The sequence below is a fragment of the Miscanthus floridulus genome, chromosome 6 (genome assembly GCF_019320115.1).
Source record: "Miscanthus floridulus cultivar M001 chromosome 6, ASM1932011v1, whole genome shotgun sequence".
Lineage (NCBI taxonomy): Eukaryota > Viridiplantae > Streptophyta > Magnoliopsida > Poales > Poaceae > Miscanthus > Miscanthus floridulus.
The window spans coordinates 135,053,623-135,073,427 of NC_089585.1; the positions used below are offsets into that span (position 1 = coordinate 135,053,623).

Genomic DNA, 19,805 nt, shown 5'->3' on the forward strand with positions numbered 1-19,805 from the left:
ACAACAGAAATGATCGATTTTTTTCTTTTTTGTGAAACAGAAATGATCGATCAATGCCACTAGAGGGGCCGGGTAGCATTAGCAAGCGTGCAGAATCCAGGGTCGGTGCATATGTCTGCACGTACACCTAGAACGCATCGGGGCACGTACGTACCGCCGGGGTATATGTATCCGTAAAAAAGGATACCCACGAGCTAGCGTACGTACGTGTATGTGTATACTGTAAGTGTAGTGTGCATGTACGTGCACGTCGTACGATCGACACGAGACTGTATGCTCACTGCCGAAGAAACTTCCATGGCCCCTGGGCTGCTGCCATCCTCCAGGTGCTGGCAAGGGCCCTGACGCCCATGTAGATGGTGAGGGCTACCCAGATGCCGACGAAGCCGCCGTGCGACGAGAGGAAGACGAGCGACGGGATGCTCACGGCCGCCACGCCGATCATGGAGTAGGCAGAAAAGGCGTAGTCCGACGCCCCGAAGTTGATGCCGTCGAAGACGAAGGCCAGCGTGTTGAGCGTCTGCGTGCCGGCGACGAACGGAACGCCCTTCCGAATGGTCTTGATGACGGCGGCGTCGCTGGTGAAGGCGCCGGCTCCGAACTGCAGCCCGACACCGAGGAGCGCCGTGAGGGCGGCGCCCAGGAAGACGCCGAGCTGCAGGACGCGCGCGGTGGTGGCGGCCACCTTGTAGCAGTCGGCCCGTGGCGAGCGGCCAGCGACGCCGCCAGCGTCACGCAGAACGTCACGGCCACCACCCGTGCCAACAGAAGGAATCCTGCAATTAAAGATCCATGGTTAACCTCATCATCATCTCGTTAAAATGGATCCAAGTGCGGAGAGGCATCGTACTGACTACTGACAGCATCCGAGGAAGCGCCGGAATTTGAGGCATTTCAGGCTGGGCGGGGCGACGTCCACCTTCCTCACCAGCTTGCTCAGCATTATCAGCGTTATCAGGTACCTGCGTGCAGTTTAATTTCGCCATTGTCAGTTGTTGAGGCCAATGCTGAATTGCTGACAAGCAGGAGATGGATGGTCATGATCTTACTGGGAAAGAACATGGGAGATGGCTGCTCCGATCACGCCCATGCGGCAGCCGAATATCAGGATCGGATCCAGCACAATGTTCGCCGCGTCGCCGGCCACTGCATGCATTCGTAACAACTGAGATCAAACCTGCTGGTTTGCTTGGTTGATACATGGCAGCATATTTTGTATGTAGCATTATTACCGATGGCGTATTACGTCTTGGTGTCCTTGAAGCCTCGGAAGACGCCTTGCATGGCGAGAGACAGCAGCACGGCCGGGGCGCCAAGCGCGCGCAGCGTCAGGTAGCGCAGCGCGGGGATCACCATGGGCGAACCCTGGGAATCATTGAGCACCGGTAGTTGTATAAGCAACTGTTCATCATTCCACCGACGATCTAGCTCACCGTTGCGGTGCGGGCATGCACAGGCGCAGTGACTTACCGGCTTGACGCCCATGAGGCGCAGCAGCGGCTTCCCGGCGGCGACGAGGAGGACGGTCTGGAACAGCCCAAGGAACGCGCCCGCGATCAGCGCCGACGTCACGGACGGCACGAACCTCCTGTTCCCTGATTTCTTGCCACTCCTCCGGCCGGCGACGACAGCAGGGGCGCATCCCTCGCCGCCTGCGAGCTCGTCGCCGCCGCTCTTTGCGGCGGCTTCGTCGGCTGGCTGCTGCTGCTTCTCCAGTGTCAGCAATCAGAGGAAGGAAAAGAGGAATCGGAGCAGGGGCGGAGGAACCGGAGCAGACGAAGTTTTAGTTGCCGTTCATAATATTTGGGTTACAATGTTCATACCCTTTTATGTGGCCTAAGCCATCTCATATACGCAACAGACTCACGCACGCACTTGATACATACCGGGCTCACTCATTCTTCCACTGAGGCCCAAACACCCAAACGTTCTTCTTCTTGGGCCGAGCAGGCCTTCCTCCTGCCCAGCCGGGCACCGCAGACTCCACTTGCTCATTCGGCAGAGTGGTTGCCATCGGTCCTGACATCCCCTCTCCCTTGCGCGCCTGGATGTCCCCAGACAGCAGCGCGCAGAAACTGTTGACGAAGGTACTCCAGATCCTCCCATGTTGACAGAGATGCAGGCAACTGAGACCATTTGATCAACTCTTGACACACAGGAACTGTACCTTTGAAGATGGATCGACGTTGAAGAATCTTCTCAGGAATACTCCAACGAACGGAAGAAGAAGGCAGAGTCTTCTCCACAACATGATGACCGCCCACGGCTTTCTTAAGCTGAGACACATGAAAAACAGGGTGAATAGAAGACGAAGCAGGAAGCTCCAACAGGTAGGCGACGGACCCAATACGCTCAATGATCCGAAAGGGCCCGAAAAACTTGAATGCTAGCTTCTGGTTGGCGCGGTCGGCCAATGACGATTGCACATAGGGCTGTAGCTTAAGGAAAACCCACTCATCAACTTGAAACTCGCGCTCGGAACGGCGTTCATCCGCCTGCTTCTTCATGCGCTGCTTAGCTCGATGAAGATGCTGTTTGACCAACTGAGTCATCAGATCACGGTCCCGAAACCACTCAGACAGATCAGAGATAGGGTGATCATCAGCAGCCGGTAGCCCAAACTGGCGGGGAGCAAACCCATACAGCACCTCGAATGGAGAACGACCGAGAGCCGAATGAAGCGAATTATTATACCAGAACTCCGCCACATCCAACCAGGAACTCCAACGGCGGGGACAAGCATGAACATAACACCTGAGAAAAGCCTCCAAGCACTGATTGACCCTCTCTGTTTGGCCATCCGATTGCGGGTGATATGCCGAACTCATACACAGATCGACCCCAGCCAATTTGAACAGCTCCCGCCATAAGTGACTGGTAAAGATACGATCCCGATCTGAGACAATAGCGTTGGGCAACCCATGCAACTTGTAGACTTGGGACAAAAATAGCTTAGCTACCCCAGCAGCAGTGAAAGGATGCTTAAGGCCCAGAAAATGTGCATACATGGAAAAGGTGTCCACAACAACCAGAATACAGTCAAATCCGCCAGACAAAGGAAGACCCTCAATGAAATCCATAGAGATTACCTGCCAAGCGCGATCCGGAACCGGCAAGGGTTGCATGAGGCCAGGTAATCGTGAACGGTCCAGCTTGGCTTGCTGACAAGTGAGACAGGAACGGACAAAGTCTTGGACTGCTGCTTTCAATCCTGTCCAAGCAAACAACTGCTTGATACGGCGGTAAGTGACTAGAATCCCAGAGTGACCTCCCACAGCGCTGTTGTGGAGAGCAGCAATGATACGAGTCTAGAGCTCCTCATTATGACCGATCCAGACATGCTGATTATAGCGCAGTAATCCATCCCGAAAAGTGAAATGGGGAACAGCCGCAGGATCAAGGATCAGCTTAGCAATCAGCTGTTGCGCATGGGCATCAGATTCATAAGAAGCAGCCACCTCTTCCAACCATTGCGGTTGAAGCACAGAGACCGTAGAACATTGCAGTGCCGGTACGCGAGACAAAGCATCAGCAGCACAATTATCCACGCCCTTACGATACACAATCTGGTACTGCAATCCAAGGAGCTTGGTAAAAACTTTTTGCTGCCAAGGTGTATGCAGTCGCTGCTCTGACAGTTGCACCAAACTCTTCTGATCAGTCATAATGCGGAACTCAGCATACTGTAAATAGCTACGCCACTGATCCAGTGCCAAAAGGATGGCCAGGTATTCCTTCTCATATGTAGACAGACCCTGAGATCGGGGACATAGGGATTTACTGAGGAAAGCCAGTGGATGACCATCTTGTGTAAGCACTACACCAATGCCCGTCCCGCTGGCATCCGTCTCCACAGAAAATGGCTTGCAAAAATCCGGTAAAGCCAACACTGGAGCAGATGTCAGGGCCTACTTCAGAGCGTGAAAAGCAGCTTCATGGACTGTCGACCATAAGAACAAGGCTCCTTTCTTCAACAAGTCTATTAAAGGCCAGGAAATTACCCCAAAATGCTTCACAAAACGCCTGTAGTAGCCGGCTAATCCTAAGAAACTGCGAAGCTCCTTAGCCAAAGATGGCACTAGCCAATTCAACACTGCCTGAACCTTGTCTGGGTCCGTCGCCACTCCCTATTCCGAGATAACATGCCCCAAATATTTCAACTGACGTTGGGCGAAGACACATTTGGAGCGTTTAACTTGCCACTGATCACGACATAAGAGATCCAACACCTGCCGAAGGTGGACCAAATGTTCTTCAAGCGGCTGGCTGTAAATAAGGATATCATCAAAGAAAACCAACACTCCCTTGCGAAGCAACGATGCCAGGGTAGTATTCATCGCCTTCTGGAATGTGGCCGGGGCCCCCGTGAGTCCAAATGTCATAACCAGGAACTCATACTGACCTGAGTGGGTTTGAAAAGCTGTTTTGGGTTCTTCACCCGACTGGAGGCGAATTTGATGATAGCCGGCTGTGAGATCCAAACAAGTAAACCACGAAGCATGAGTCAGCTCATCCAACAACTCCTCGATCACCGGTACCGGGTATTTGGCCTTAACAGTCACCGCATTCAAGTGCCGGAAATCCACACAGAATCTGAATGACCCATCCTTCTTTTTGACCAGTAATACCGGAGACGAAAACGGGCTGGTACTGGGTTGAATGATGCCAGCCCTGAGCATATCGGTTACTTGCCTCTCAATTTCATCCTTGACAGCAGGCGGGTGGCGATAAGGACGAACTTGCATGGGCGAGGCTCCCGGAATCAGAGGTATAGCATGATCAAAAGGTCGTGCCAGAGGATAACCAGTGGGAGGAGCAAAAACTGAATCAAACTCTTACAGCAGTTCAGATACTACTGGATGAACCAGGGTGTGTTGAGCAGTGTCCTCAGCTGACAAAGCCGTCACTTGAATAACTGAACCCTCTGGTAATGCCATCAACTTTCCTTGCAGGCGAACCATAGTCTGGCCATGAGGAATCAAGAGCCACTTGTGCTGCCAATCAATCTGCATGGGGCTATGACGTGCCAACCAGTCCATGCCAAGAATCATATCATATGACGGCATAGGCAAAGCCAAGAAATCTGAACTAAATTGACTCTACTGCACTTCCCACGATAGCTCACTGAACAACTGTGGGCACTCAATGATGTTACCATTAGCAATGCGCACTCGAGGTGCAACTGTCAGAGATTGGCCACCAGTCAGCTTACTAGCTAGATCAGTACTGAGTACAGCCAGAATCCACCAAAATCTAAACTGGAATGCCCTAGATTGAACCCTCGAGATGGATAGACCGAACTGGAGAAGAAGCAGCCACTGACGCTAGCACCTGGACAGCAAAAACTTGTGCTGAATTCTCCTCATTAGTGGCTTGATCAACACCATCAGATTCATCCGAATTACACATGTCCTAGAACTCTTGTAGAGCGTGCAACTGAAGGGCTTCAGGACATTTGTGGCCGCGAGACCATTTCTCTCCACATCGAACACACAAGCCGCGGGCACGCCTGTAAGACCGTAGTGTGTTCAATTTGTCCTCCACGCCACGGGGTCGACGGTCATCAGTCATAGCCCCACCCGTAGATGCCCGACCGCCATGATCAGGAGCGGTGGCCGGCGGCAGCATATGCAGAGACTTGGACGCCGATCTCCTCCACACAGGATCCACCAGTTCTTCCTGCAATAGGGCGAGAATGCAGGCAGCATCCACAGAAGATGGGCGTTGCATATGCACAACAGAACGAATGTCATCCCTTAACCCATCCACAAAACGCATAGCATAGAACAGGGGATCAGTAGTTTTGCCATAAGCTATGAGTTGATCCACTAAACCTATCAGCATACTCCTAAACATTTCTAGTTTGACGTATGTGAAACAACTGACGAATCAACAACTCATACTGATCCCGACCAAAATGATCTAGGACCAACTGACAAAACTCTTCCCAGCTATCCTTCTTCACCTTTGGGTCCAAAGATTGCAACCAGCGAGATGCAACGCCTATCATCCGCATCGTGGCTACACGAATCCATTGACTGGGCTCAACAAAATACATGTCAAAATAGTCATCACAACGACTGAGCCACAGCTTTGGATCCTCCCCATCAAAAACTGGAAAATCCATCTTCGGTAACTTGCTACTAGAATACTGAGGTCCCCAATGCGCGCGATACTCATGCGGCGCACCCTCAACACCAGAAAACTCCTGATCCCCCATGTCCAAAGCAGAACTGGAATGAGACCGATGCAGGACAAACTGATGGGCAGGCTGGGGAAGGGGATGGATGGTTGGCTTACTCTTGACCGAGGGCTGAGCCATGGACTCGAACCCCCGGTGATGATGTACAACGCCATGCCCAACAGACGGGCCGATGGCTGGGTGCCCGGCAGATGATGTCGCCGCGGCCACCACGAGATGGGACTTCAGGACACCAGCGGAAGTCGCCAGCTCTGAGTCGAGCACCACACGACTCACAGATTTGCGAAGGGCAGTCATCTCCTCGTGCAACTGCTCCACCACCGCGTCGGACTTGCGGACTGCCCCCAACTCCGAGCGCAGCTCCGCCACCGACGCATCCACCTTGGGCTTCCATTCATCGAACACCTTAGTGGCATCCTCCAACCGGTTGAATCGATCCGCGATAGAATACTCCACCACCCCGATTCGCTTGTCCAGCGACACCTCCACCTCCCCGATACGTTCCCCGAGGGACGTTTCGAGGTGGGTCTTCACAGACTTGAGCTCATCCATCAGGAGCTTGGTGTTGGAATCCATGGCACCGAAATGCTTACGGAATCTGGTAAAATGGTCGTGGATAATTTCATGGGGTTCCATGATGGGAATAGGATAGATCGGTCAAGGAACGATAGGCTCTGGATACCAATTTGTCAGCAATCAGAGGAAGGAAAAGAGGAATCGAAGCAGGGGCGAGGCAGCAGAGCAGGAGGAACCGGAGCAGACGAAGCTTTAGTTGCAGTTCATAATATTTGGGTTACAATGTTCATACCCTTTTCCGTGGCCTAAGCCATCTCATATACGCAACAGACTCACGCACGCATTTGATACATACTGTGCTCACTCATTCTCCCACTGAGGCCCAAACACCCGAACGTTCTTCTTCTTGGGCCGAGCAGGCCTTCCTCCTGCCGAGCCCGGCACCGCAGACTCCACTTGCTCATTCGGCACAGAGTGGTTGCCATCGGTCCTGACATCCAGGTCCGCGCCGGAAGCAGTGTGGTCCGGGCCTTGTTCCACTTCTTCTTCCGCTCCGTCGTCGATGACCTTGGCGCCGCCTTTGCTGAGCACGGCGTCCTCCTCCGCGACGAACGACGTGGTGACGCTGACGAACGGGTAGATGCACACCTTCATGACCTGGTTGAACACCGCGATGGCGACGCCCACGGCCGCGATCTCCACGGACCCCAGCCGGCCGATGAAGGCCGTGTCGATCAACGAGGCAAGCGGGTCGGCCGTCAGCGCCAGCGACGCCGGCACCGCGATGCCCAGCACCTCCGCGCCGACCTCGTCCAGCTTGAACACGCTCCTCACGTTCACGAAGAAAAGGTGCAGCCCCGTCCAGCGCGGACCGCCGAGCAGCTCCGAGCCGCCGCCGTCCCCGTTTTCAGCGGGAGCTGCAGTACCATTCTTTGGCGCGGCCGAAGCAGCGACGTCCCTGTTCTCAGCAAGAACCGCAGTGCCATTCTATGGCGCGACTGCGGCCGGAGCAGCGACGTCCACTGCCACCGCCACCTGCTGCTGCGGTGGCTGCTCGGCCTCGGGCTTGGCGTGAGCTGGTATGTTCCTCCATGTATCCCTGCCGGCCTAGCTTTGCAAGCCCTACATACGCCACATTAATCACTGGATCAGTGATAATCAAAGCATTTTCAATAAAAACGACAACGATGATGATCACCCACTTTTTGTTTGTTCTACTACCCTCTACCACCTGACCGCGTCTCAAATTAATTAACAAGGACTTATGTAGTAATATGCTCCTACATCATCGTAGAGGAACAAAATAACAGGATAGTTAATGACAATGCCGGCCCTAGGGAGAGGGCACGAGGTGCGACGCCCGAGGGCCCAGGCAGGGGAGGGGCCCAAGCTCAGGTATATAAACCCCCATGCCCTATAGTCCATTAGTCATCAGCAAACAAACGAGAAAAGAGGCAAAGAACTGGCCAGCCGACCCAAAAAAATCGGCGGCCTTTCTAGCTTTGTTTCCCAGTTTTCACCATGGCCCGCCTAGGGCAGAGTGGAGGTGAGGAGCCGCGCCACAGTGACGATCGCAAATTGCGACTCATGAGTTCGCAACGTGCTCACACGCCGACACTCGAGTCCCGACGCACACACGTGGAGTCGGACGAGGCGACGGGCCGCACCGCCGAGTCCGAGAACGGCGCACGACGGCGGCAACCAGCCCAAAAAGATCGGCGGCCTTTCTGGCTTTGTTTCCCAGTTTTCACCACGGCCCGCCTCGGGCAGAGAGGAGGCGAGGAGCCGCGCCGCAGTGACGATCGCAAATTGCGACTCGTGAGTTCGCGACGCGCTCACGCGCTGACACCCGAGTCCCGACGCACACACGTGGAGTCGGACGAGGCGACAAGCCGTACCGCCGAGTCCGAGAACGGCGCACGACGACGGCGACCAGGACCAGGCAGGGCTCGACGACGACGACATCTTGGTTCTTACCTTCTTGCGAATTGCGATCAGTTGTTTCAGTTCATGTCAAGGACCTATGTATTTTTTACCTGTTCATTTATAATCCAAATTATTTATTTATATATTATTCCAGATTTCTAGTATTTTGTACTCATATAGTCATGTTTTTCTTCTAATTTAGTCATGTTAAATTAAAAATATATTATTGGATTTGCTTTTCCCTTTACAAATAAAATTGACATCTATATAATATAAGATTCTATACATGGTCTAGAGGGGCCGTAGCCACGAGCAGCTCACGGGAGACCCTCAAAATCATAGGAACGGCGTTGGTTAATGACTAACCAGAGCTGGAGAGCAAGTGGGAGCGAAACTCTAGAAGTTGGTGAAGGGGACGATTGGTGAACTGGTGATGGAGTGGGTGTGACCGGTGACCGAGCAACCCATCCTTATATAGGCAGGCGGGCAGACTCCAGCCCAGCTAGCCGAGAGGGGAAAGTTCGGTGTGTGTGTCTGCTACTAAATTAAACGTTTGTCAGCCAGAGTTTGAACCTCTTGGCAGGCGGGCAGACTCCAGCCCAGCTAGACGAGAGGGGAAAGTTCGGTGTGTGTGTCTGCTACTAAATTAAACGTTTGCCAGCCAGAGTTTGAACCTCTTGAGGGCGGATTTGTTGACAAGAGGAGACGCAGTTTATTTGTGCGTTGAAAAAAACTCATCATCTGCCTCACGCTAAAGCATAGGTCTAAGGTCAGCCCAGTCTCACGGAAGCTACGGTGCCGCTGTGTATGGGTGATGCAGAAGTTCAGGGGTTTTCCCAACCTTCATGAGAAGGTTTTCCTCTTAAGTACAATGCCCGGGGCTATCTTACCCTCCGCGGGTCGAGTTTGATTTTTAACTGTGCAAGTTTTTAGAGAGATATATTGACACCTATAAATTATTAACTTTCCAAATTTTCCTTCTAAATTTTAAGAAACAGTTTCATGGGTTGGATACATATGTAAGAGTCAATGTTTTCCTAAACGCTAAATGGTAAACAGTCGGTCACCTACCTTTTAGCCATTATTCGGGCAAAACGTCCCATTAAACGGGCTAAACGACCAATTAAACGGGGTAAACGGGTGATTAAACAGAAACGGCGCACCACTGTGTAGCGTGTACACGGTGTGTAAACGGGCTAAACGACCGTTTAAGCAAACAATGGTAAGAGTAAGACACGTATCATGAATCTACAGTAAGTGCCTATAGTTTCTCCATATAAATTATGTTCCCACCTAAATATATTTCCAAAACAGTGACTCTGAGTGAGACTGCCCTCTTAGGACTTTTCCAACGCAACAGCGTGGCAAACTGCCCCATGGTCCAACTTGGCAATAATGCTCCATGTCACGAGCAGTGGTAGCCCTACAAACCTGTAGAGGTGCTTGTAGAGGCGTCTACGGTCTGACAAAAGTTCAGAGCAACTCCGCAAGGATTCATAGATGGCCAACGGGCCGGCCCGGCATGGCACAGGCCTGTGAAAGCACGGCCCGATAGCCAATGGGCCGGCGTGGCACGCCGTGCCTCACAGGGCCACGGGCCTAGCCTCTGGCCCAGGCACGACACTATAGGCCGATTTTCGTGTCAGGCCGGCCCAAGAAGCACGGCCAATTTCGCAGGCCGTGCCAGCCCGAGGCCCACTAGCTGCCGATAGAGAGAGAGAGGGGGGAGGGGGTCGATGCCGCTCGCTGGAGATCCGCCGGAGAAGGGAGGGAGGGAGGACGCGGGGAGCGGATCCACCACGGAGGAGGAGATCCGCGCCGTCCCGTGTTGGATCCGCGCCGCCCCTGCCCGGAGAGGTCCGTGCTAGAAGAGAGCCGCCATGCTCTGTGCCGCCATCTCCTCAGGCCAGATCTCGCTAGCCGCTTGCAGGGGAGCTCACCGTTGCAGGGGAGCGCCAGATCCCGCCACCTCCTCACGAGAGCGCCGCTGCAGGGGGCCACGCGAGCTCCACCGCGAAGTGCCGCTGCAGGGCCGCACGAAAGGGGCTACCATTGGGAGGGAGGGAGAGGGGTGCCATTGTTGCGTCGGGAGAGAGTGGAGGGAGGGGCGGTGGGAGAAAGAGCGGAGCTCGGATCTCGATGAGAGGAGGAGCGAGTGCGGCAGCGGAAGGGATAGGGTTCGGGCGTGGGGAGCAAGACGACTGCGCGTAGTTGTGCGGGAGGGAGACGTCCAGCGCGCTCGCCCCAGAGGCAGAGCCGGGAGGGTGAGGCGGGGGGGGGAGGCAGGAAGCTGGGCTACGCGCGGGAGGTAGACGCCACCGCGCGGGGAAGAGGCGAGAGGGAGCAGGTAGGATTTAGGGTTTGGGGTGAGTCGGCCGGTGAGGGTGACTAGGTGAGGCGGGGGGAGGCAGGGAGCTAGGCTGAATGTCGCCCTGGCCTGGGGCGTGGCCGCGCGGGGTTGGTAGGCTATGCCGTGCCGGCCCACGTGCCTGGGGTAAGGCCCAGGCACGACCTACTCCTCCGGGCCGGGCCAGCCCGGGCCCGCTAGCTCCATGCCGGGTCATGCTTGGGCCGGGCAAAAAAATGGGCCTTGGGCCGGGCCGACGGGCTCAGGCTACATGGCCAACAGGTCTACGAGGGATTAGCCAAATAAGTTTTTGGGTTTTAAAAATTTATAACGCACATGAAATGATAAGCGAATCCTATGTGACTCACTTTTGTGGACTCAAATAAATGTCTAAGTTAACCTACTTAGTGCGTAAAAGTGCTAATGAAAATCCTAACGAGAAAAATAGGGTAAGTCATTTTAATTGTTTGGCACGAAAAACAATTTATATAAGCAAAAATAAAATATAACTTGTGTGTAGTACTTAAGTAAAGATGATGAGCAAGTGGTGTAGTTGAAAATGCAACTTTAAATTTTGAAAATAAATATTGTTAACTAGTGTTCTTGAGAGCTCAAAAATCGAATGTGAAACTAAAAATCACCCTTTTCGTTGAATCGGCAAGAATTTGAACTTATGTTTAAAATGTCATTTTTGGCAAATTATATTGAACAAAATAGTTAAATAGTGCATAAGTGTTTTATTCCTATGGTTTAGTATAAAGTATGGGCTATCGCATGTAGTATCTCTTGGTTGAGGTTAATAAGGTATAGACCTCTTAAAAATTGTGGCAACAAGTGTTCATGGATGTTAAGTCCAAATTGAACCCTTGTCTTTTCTAAGTTGGAAAAGAGTGTTGGACAATGATATTTTGGCATTTGAATTCTCATAGAATTTTTTAAACACTAGTTTCATGTTTTGGTACGGTTGGTTACCTCTAAGTGAGTACTGGTGCATGGTATAGGTTGTAGTGGTGTTGGGCGGCACGTTGTTCTCTTAAAAATTTCCCAAACTTCCTTCGAACACGTTGTGTCCACGTTGTTGGTGCTTCGTTCATGGGCCAGCGCTCATCGTGATGAACCCACGTTGGCACCTCTCTATCTCCCTCGCTAGTCACCCTCCGGCTGTGTTTGTTGCCTTGATACGAAGCCCTTAGGGTCTACTAGAGTCTTGAGCTTTTGTTTTAATCTCAACCGAGCTCTAATCGGTTGATTTTTACGCTTTAAGATCTATGCACAACATCACCTCAAGCTGGCTAGCCAGGTGTACGTGGTCACCGCACTCGGGGTGCGGCGTCGTGTGTTGGTGCACCCACCGCCGCACGCGCGCAACACATCGCACCTGGCCTTGCTGGTGGTCATCTCGTCGCCGTCCTGTGCTACGCGACAGGCCGAGACTACCACGACCACCATTGTCGAGCCAGCCGAGGCTGTGGCCATCGTTGCCATGCTTGCGTGGCAGTCGCCCTGCCCTGTGATTCACCTACTGTGGGTCTGTATCGTCGCTCACCGTGTTTGGGTCAACCGACCCTAGCTATAGAGTGATGGTGATGCCTCCCTGCTTCGCCCTGTCCTGCTAGCTGACGTTGGTGAGCCGCTCGGGCCCGGCTACTGTATTCAAGTGCTCCACGCGTTGGCACCTTTCTTGGCTCAGTCTAAGCACTAACCGACATGCCTCCTGCCCTCGCTCATGCAGCCATGTCCCCGCGTTGTCGTACCCTGTCGGGTCATGGCCAGGTCACCTCTGCTAGGGCCGCATCGTGTGATGTAGCAGTGGCGATGCGCCGCCCTCTCCCCTTCATAATCACCAACTCATGCCCTCACAGCCCAATTCCTTGTACTAGTGAGTAATATGGAGAGTTACCTAGATGCTCCACTCTTGTCGGGTCCAGCGGTGGTCTAGCCGTGGCCAATTTCGGGTTTTGCTCGCTGCCAGCCATGGGCATCGCCGCAGTATGTGGATTGGGGGTAAGTCATGTTGGAGCGGTAACAGTTCAATTGCTCGTAACCCTAAGTTCGCCTTTACTTCCTCCATCCGGCGCTCACGCTATTTTGCCCAGGGTGCTCGTCATCAGTGGGGTGACAAGCCGGTGTCCATCGTAGAGCGTTGCTGCCCTACTCGGTCGCATGTGGCTAGCCCTGTTCAGACCGCCTCTGACCGAACCATCACCACGGGCAAGCTCGTTGTAAGCTCCTCATGCTCACTCGCTCACGCGTTAGTCCTCTAGCGGCTCTAGCTCGTCGGAACTGGCACGCCGCCGCTGCGGATAGCCACTCACCGCTGCTGTTCATGCCAGTGCATCTCTAAGCCCCTAACCACCACCAATCCTTGCGTGTTTAGCCATAGATGGTAGTCGACCTCTTACTTCAGTCGTAGCGAGTCTGGTTTGCCCAGTGTAAGCGCCATAGGTCGTCGGGAGCCATGTCGGCGCACGAGGGGATCCCAGGGATCTCCTTGTAGTAAAGATGAAAACTTTTGAGGGTTTGGTTGCAAGGTTGTTGACTGTAGGAATAGTGCGCAAAGTGGTCGTATTAATCTCTGAAAGCACGAGGGCTTTTCTGCAAAGCCACCGCCGCGTGTGGGTCTCCCGGCCTTGGGCCATGTTGGGCCATCATGACCCGCGCGAGGCCGCGCCCACGTTGGGCTACTAGGTTGAATGGTTGCCACCGGCCTTTTTCGTTTTCTATGCATTTTCTAAATTAGTTTTTAGGGTAAACTTGTAAATTCAATATAAAATTGTGTAGTTGACCAAAAATTGTGAAACTAATTTTGTTTAGTTTCTAAAATCATGATCTATCTGCTAGCATATTTTGTTCACATAGTTTTATAATATTTTCAGGAGTTATCTAATTAATTTGAGTTGATTAATATTGTAAGATATTATCGACACGAAATTTTGTCCCGTGCCGAGGGCACATGAGCAAGCCGGAAGGGTCCACTCGATGGAGCTAGAGATCCGCCTAGCTTCAGTGCAGGGATGGTCAATCCTACGCACTCCTCCCGAGATGTGCCAGTCAATTTGACCCTACAATTGACAAGGAGAGAAAGCTAATTAGTAATTTAAGGCGGAACATGCCGGTGTTGCTAGACAATCCCGAATGTGCGGTTCTGAGAGCCGATATGGAAGGAAATCGACTAAATAGTCGATTTTAGCATACTCATAAGAGTAAATCAATTAAAGCTCATGGAATTATGGAAGATAATCTGTTATCGCTTATGATAGATCTCATTATTTAGACAAACATTAATGAATGGCAAAAAGATGTCAACAATAATTAATTTATGCTAAGCCAATGACTGCAAGTAACCGAATCCCTTTTTATATAGAATAAGTGGCTCATCATTATTTAACCATTTAATAAAGATAAATCTAATGAACATATTAGATCTTGTCTATCACTATGACCAGTGGGGCATGGGGCAGAATCATATAGGCCGTAGAAACAACAATAGATTTGACGACCCTAACTCATTACTAATATCAGTGGGACATGAGGCAGAATCATGCAGGCCATAATACAATAATAAGATCATGGGGCTAACACATCTTTCAACCTATCTTTACTTCAATGGTCTCGTAACGTGAACTGCATATGTGAAAGCACTCAATATCGGCTAAAACAGTCGATTCAGGCATAGCGCATAGTTAAGGTCATGCCCTATCAGGATCAAATCTACCAAGTAACAATCCCCACTCCACGGTACTAACAGTGGGGTGTGAGGCAGAATCACACAGGCCGTGATAACGGGCCATGAAACAGTTTTCGTTAGCCAATAGATCTATTCAAGGCAAAACATGCCTTAACCGCACACTATGCACGATCAAGATTGACATAAAACGGCTGATAAAACATAACTCATCGTTTAAGATGCAGATTAGATCAGTTTAGATTAACAAACGATGGGTTAAATAGGATATAAGGCCGATCTAGATCAATCCCAATCGAGCGAAGTGATATTGCTGTAATTAAATAAATAATAGAAGCAATAAGCAATATCGGTAACTTAATGAATCTATCCAAAGGAATGCCACCCTTAGATAGAGCCAATAACTTGACCTTAATCTAGTTCGAGTAGTGGAGGTCAACCGGATCGATGCAGCCGTATGAACAGAAGTATAAGCCATGACGGTACTTACAGACAAGCAATGGAGGTCGATCGGATCGATGCAGCTATACTTGCTGAAGAACTCGATGAGATCAACTCTACTCCTACTCCTAAGGGGTGGCTAGAGCCAAAAAAAGTAAGTAACTTGTATTTGATTGATTGTGTGGCCTTTTACAATAGCCGAGGTCCAATATCTATACCCGGGACCTACGCATGACTCCTACATAAGCACGACTCATCACAATTGGCCTAAGAGAAAATATTCTGAATTTAAGATAACTTGGACCCTAATCTTTCCCTTTTTGTAGAGTCCAACATGTTTTGTTCTGGCGCCGATCGTAGCCTTTGTCGTTATCTGCTGGCGCTATCTGAAGAAAGCCGATTCCAGTGTTGCATTCTAATCAGCTGATACCAACCTGCATGCAATTGATCCCTTGATGACATGATCCTAGGAGCTTTTTGAGTCCCTATGATTCTTCTTCCAAATTTTGGTGTAAACACATGCCCCCCAATTTTGGGATAAAAGTAATTTTATTCCAAAATTATCATGTCTGTGCCCCCGATAGGTCCGTAGTCACGGATAGAGAATCTTGATCTAGGATCTACCGTTTGTCACCATCTATGTCAGCTCATGAGCCCATGCTTCAAAACTTTTATGAGGGCATTATTGCTTCACGGGCGCTTGGATCCATCCTTCTAGGCCGACTATAAGATGTCTATCCGATTCTAGCGAGAGCAATTCAACATTTCAGCCATGTCTCTCTTCTATCTGCTCCCTCGAGTGTCTCTAACCCCACCTAACCCTCCATGGTCTATCTTTCTGCCATGAAGATCTTGAGTGATTAGAAGAATTCTTGTGCATAGGGTGATTGTGTCGTTCATCTTAGCACCTTGTCGAGCAAGAGGATCAGCTATTACGGTTAGAAGAATTCTTGTGATATCACCTGAGTCTTCTCTCCATGCTCATAGAGCTATTCTAGTATTTACAAGGGCTAAAATGTGTGGATACCTTCCCCTTGTTTGCTCCATCCAATGCCCATCGGGAAAGCCACAAGCTTCTTTCCCGCAGTTTCCCAGTCACCGAGAAATCAGCTGGGCATTTGTTAGGTACGCGGCGTTTCCCCTTCTCTAGTATAATTTTATTAATGGGCCGATATGACTCGGTTTATGATGACCTTTGGCCCTATGGGATTCGAACACCCTTCAATCCAAAGAAGCCTTGGTGGATTGATTGCTGGTCAATGTAATCTTTTGTGTCCATCCCATGATATTTTGTAATTTGGGGAAGCAATAAGTTCGAATCTATTATCTCTTCGTTATCTGACTTCAATTTCACACCCTCGGCGAAATCTATCTTCTCGCCTTCCCGGGCTATATATATGGGCCACGGCTGTGGATCGAAAAACAACCCGCTTCGTCTCAAACCTTTTGCTTCTTTAGTGTTGTTCCTACTTTCCCGTAGGTTTGAGATCATGGAGAACAACAAGAGGTCTACTGAGGAGGACCTCAATGGATCCGCGTCATCATGCCAACGCCTTCATCACTAGGAGGGTGCAACTCATGATGCTCTCACTACTTTGAGGCATAGGGCCGGCTCCGTTTAGCCTTCGAGGTTCTCTTCATCAATAGCTCATCACTAGCTTCCCTGCTATCTGAGGAGGTGGGTCGATAATGACGACCTGCTCGCCTCCATCGACAGGCATGGTCAGAATCTTGCCGACTGTCTTTCCCTTGTAGAATCTACTCTGGCTATGGTCCGATGCCGATCACCTCCTGAGGTTGATTTGGTGGAGGATAGATTGGCCAAGGCTGAGGCCAGAATCATGGGTGAGACATCTGTCATAACTTTTGCTTTTCCTCAATTTCATCTTCAAGATTTTGATCATTTGAATCCTTGAATCTTTTAGATCTAACTGCTTAGTTGGAAAGCCTTCGATCAGCTGCGAAGCACGTGGTGGGATTTGTTAATGATAGGGGTGCCATTCCGGTGGTTCGCTTGCATGACATCCCGAACCATGTCAGGGAGGTCGCTCTTCATGGCGTTTGTCATGGTGCTGCCATGGCGTTAGCTGCTACACAAGCCCACTCTGGCCACAATCTTCGGCTTCTTTCCCACGGTTTTCCAGATGCGGCACACCCTAGGGATCATGAGTGCCTAGTTGAGGATTTCTTTAGCGCCGCCAACTCTATAGATTTCAACAACCAGGCCGATGATATAGTAAGCAGAGTGTTTTATGGCCCGTAGCTTGTAATAGATGATAGTTAGCAAACAATTTCCTCATTTTGAATGATCTTCTTTTGCTTTGTACTTATATGCATCACTTTGTTCATGTTTTCTTTGCTTCTATTAGTGATACACATCGTACTGGCTTCTACCCTTCTGGGTTTATTTTTGCACTAGAGACGATACCTTTCTGATATCGGCTATTAGAGCTGACGACCGAACAAATTGGTTATCAAGTATTAATCCAAACGCTAGGGTGATATTTCTTTAGATATTTTCCATTGATTACTCTACTAAATTCTTCCTCTCCTCTTAATGTTTCCAAAATATCAGCATTACCAGGCGCACAACGTTTGATCCGATAAGGTCCTTCCCAATTACGTGACCATTTGCCGAACTTACTGTCCTTTGACCCGATCAGCAATTTCACTTTCCAGACCAAGTCTCCTTTAAAAAATTGCTTAATCTTGACCTTTTTATTGTAATATTTTGCAATCCTTAGTTTATTGGCTTCAATATTTTCAAGAGCACGTAGCCGAAGGCAACTCAAGTCCTCTATGTTATCTATCATAAGATTCTTGTAGACTTCGGCTAACAAATCATTTTGTAATGTAACACGCCTCGATCCAATCTGAACTTCCCAAGGAAGAACTGCATTATGGCCATACACAAGTTCATAAGGCGATGTTTTAATTGATCCATGATAGGCCATCCTATATGCCCATAGTGCCTCATTAAGCGTTGAATGCCACTTCCTTGCCTGTTCTTCAATCTTTTTCTTGATCAGCTTAATCATAATCTGATTGGACGCCTCTGCCTGGCCATTAGCTTGAGCATAGTAAGGAGAAGAATTTAGTAGCTTGATTCCTATACTGGCAGCAAAATCTCCAAACTCCTCTGATGTGAACATTGTCCCCTGATCGGTAATTATAGTTTGAGGAATATCGAAATGATACACAATGTGTTCCTTGACAAAATCAACCATGTTCTTTGAGGTTACCATCTTCAAAGAAATTGCCTCAACCCATTTAGTGAAGTAATGTGTTGCCACCAATACGAACTTATGTCCTTTGCTTGAGGGCAAAAAATCTGGCCAATTAAATCACTTCCCCAACCTCGAAATGGCCATGGCTTGATTATTGAATTCATGGCCGATGCAGGCGATTTCTGCATATTACTAAAACATTGACAATCCTAGCATCCCTTGTAATATTCAAAATAGTCTTCCAATATTGTTGGCCAGAAATATCCAATTTTGTGAATAATCCACTTCATCTTATAAGCCGATTGATGAGCTCCACATATCCCTTCATGCACCTCACCCATCAACACCTTAGCTTCCTCTCAATTTAGGTATTTGAGTAATACTCCATCAACTGTTTTATAATACAGCTGATCATTTAGTAAAGCATACTTAGTCGATTTATACCTTAGCTTTTAGGTAACTTTCTGTGATGGATTTCTAAGGTAGTCGGCTATTTCGACTCTCCAAATATCATTTGAGGCTTCACTACTCAAGACATCTCGAAACACTCGAGATCCTGACGTACTTTGAGCTAGACGATTAGCCTCTTGGTTTTGTGCTCTCAAAATATGTTGGAAAGAGACATAAAGAAATTCTTTGAGCAACTTTTGGCACTCATCATAGTATCCTTTCAAAGTGTGTTCTTTGCACTCATATAGGCCGATCAACTGATTGATAATTAACTGTGAATCTCCAAATACTTCAATTACTTTGGCCTTTACTTCATGAAGAAGTTAAAGTCCCTTAAGAATAGCTTGATACTCCGCTTGGTTGTTGGTAATCATTGGTTCAGTTAGAAGAGCAAACTGAAAACTTGCCCCCCCCCCGAGGTGAAATAATAACAATACCAATGCCACCACCTTGCTTGCATGATAATCCATCAAAGAATAACGTCCAAGACATCGACTCTGCATAACCAATACTTGGCTTATGATGCTGGGTGACAAAATCGGCCATTATTTGTCCTCTGATTGCTTTAGCCGATTCGTACTTCAAGTCAAATTCTGATAACACAAGAATCCACTTTCCCACTCTCACATTTAGTATTGGCATTGATAACATGTGCTTAATCACATTAGCCTTGGAAAACAACCGTACATTCGGCTGATAATAAGTAGGGTCAAAACTTAGTGCAAGAGAAATATAAGCACAAGCATAACTTTTCGGTGGGAGAATATCTTGTTTCTGGATCTAGGAGCCTTCTACTCAAATAGAAAACAACTCCTTCTTTTCCTTCAAATTCTTGCATCAAGGCTGATCCAATTGTCTTGTCATCAACTGATATGTACAACTTAAAAGGCTTACCTTACTGAGGAGGGACCAGCATAGGTGGACACTTCATGTATTCTTTTATTTCTTCAAACGCCTTTTGTTGTATGTCACCCCACTTGAATTCTTGATCAATTTTCAACTTCAACAAGG

At 49.5% G+C, this 19,805-nt stretch overlaps 1 pseudogene; it reads right to left on the minus strand.

The window, feature by feature from the left end:
• Positions 1-277: 277 nt before the first annotated feature.
• LOC136461299 (protein DETOXIFICATION 42-like) overlaps positions 278-19,805 on the minus strand; it is a 47,362-nt pseudogene continuing 27,834 nt past the window's right edge.